This window comes from Galeopterus variegatus, unplaced genomic scaffold (assembly GCF_000696425.1).
Source record: "Galeopterus variegatus unplaced genomic scaffold, G_variegatus-3.0.2 Scaffold974, whole genome shotgun sequence".
In the NCBI taxonomy this organism is placed as follows: Eukaryota; Metazoa; Chordata; class Mammalia; order Dermoptera; family Cynocephalidae; genus Galeopterus; species Galeopterus variegatus.
In genome coordinates this window covers 10,168-12,147 of record NW_007727085.1, presented here as the reverse complement: position 1 = coordinate 12,147, position 1,980 = coordinate 10,168, and the positions used below count along the sequence as shown (strand labels likewise).

Below are 1,980 nucleotides of genomic sequence, written 5' to 3'. Positions count from 1 at the left end.
GGAACCGCAACCCTCGGCGCTGCTCCCGCGCCTCGCTCAGCCAGTGAGCGGGAACCGGTCTGTATGTGGGATCTGAACCCTCGGGCGGGAGCGCCGCCGCGCTTCCCAAGCGGCACACTATCCAGTGCGCCACCAGGCCGGTCCCTCCTCTTGATTTTTAAGAGTTCTTTTTGTGTTAGAATTAGACACTTACCCATCCCATATGTTGTAAATATTTTCTCCCAGTTTGTCAAATCTTCGTTCAGCTTTCTTTATGGCATTATTTTACCATGCAAAAGTCTTTTGTGTAGTTTCAAGTAGTCAAATTCATCTATCTTTACTTTTATCGCATATAGATTTTTAGTCATATTTAGAAAGCCTTTACCTATAAATGGGTTAAAGAGAAATTCACCAACTTTTTCCTTCTATTTTTCATTGCTTACACTTAGATATCTGATTCATTTGGAGTTTTTCCATGTCAACAGTGTAAGAAAAGAATCAAATTTGACGAAAAAAGGTGGGGAAATTAATACATGAGTAAAATGGAAAAAAATATAAAGGAGTCATAGATTCAAATCCGACAATATCACTAATTACATTGATTTTAAATGGCTCAAATGTTCCAATGAAAAGCCAAAGACTGTCTGATTAAATAAAAAAGCAAGAATGAACAAAATGCTAAATATAAGAAATACATTTTATTAATTATAAAGACACGCGTGGCAAAAGTAAAAGAATGAAAATATTAACATGTAAATACTACAGATACTCCTTAACTTACAATGGGTTATGTCCTGATAAACCCATTGTAAGTTCAAATTATCATAATAAGTCAAAATGTATTGGGTGGGGAGGAAGGGGAGAAAGGGAGGAATTGGTAAAGGGCCATGAAAATCAACTACATTGCAAATATATATATATAAATAAATAAATAAGGAAAAAATGTATTCAATACACCTAATCTACAGAACATCATAGCTTAGTCTAGCCTAACTTAAATGTGCTCCGAACATCATAGGTTAGTCTAGCCTAACTTAAATGTGCTCAGAACACTTACATTAGCCTACAGTTCAGCAAAATCAACATAAACTCTATTTTACAATAAAACATTGAATATCTCATGCAATTTACTGAATTTACTGTACCGAGAGTGAAAAACAGAATGATTATATGGGTACTTGGAGTATGGTTTCTACTGAATGTGTATCACTTTGACACCATTGATAAAGTAGAAAAATCCTAACCCAAATCATTGTAAGTTGGGGACCATCTGGGCTTATAAAATAGCTGCAGGTGCTATAATAATATCAAGAAGATTTCAGAACAAGAAATATCATGCAGGAAAACTTTGTAATAATAAAGGGGTCAATTCATCAAGACATAATAATCTTAAACATGTACAGGCCGAATAACAGAACTTCAAAATACATGAAACAAAAACTGACAGATCTAAACGGACAAATTAAATTAACAGGTCCACAATTATTGTTGGAAACTTCAACACCTCTCTCTGCAAGTTATAGAACAAGTAGACAAAAAATCAATAAGGATAGAGGAAACTCAAAGAAAATTATCAACCAACTGGATATAACTGTCATTTATAAAAAAATCTCCCAAAAATACTCACCAAAACGGACCATGTGCCCAGCCACTCAAAAGTTTTAATAAACTTAAAAGGGCTTAACTTACATATATAACAGAATCATGTCTGAATATCTGGAAATCTGTTGAAATTAAACAACACACTTCTAAATAAAAATTGGGTCAAAATAAAGCATAAGGGAAATTTTAAAATACCTGGAACTGAATGTTAAAAATGAAAAGATAACATATCAAAATATGTGGAATGCAGTTAAAACAGCACTTAGAAGGATATTTAGAGCTTTAAGTACTTATATCAGGAAACAAGAAAGGTATAAACTCACCTTAAAAAGTTGGAAAAAGGGGCTGGCCCATGGCTCACTCGGGAGAGTGTGGTGCTGATAACACCAAGGCCACGGG

General features: G+C 34.5%; 1 protein-coding gene across 1 annotated transcript in view; it reads right to left on the bottom strand.

Moving 5' to 3' along the window:
* The window catches only part of DIP2A (DIP2 disco-interacting protein 2 homolog A (Drosophila)), a 77,807-nt gene that overhangs the window by 67,576 nt on the left and 8,251 nt on the right, over window positions 1-1,980 (bottom strand). The window lies entirely within an intron of this gene.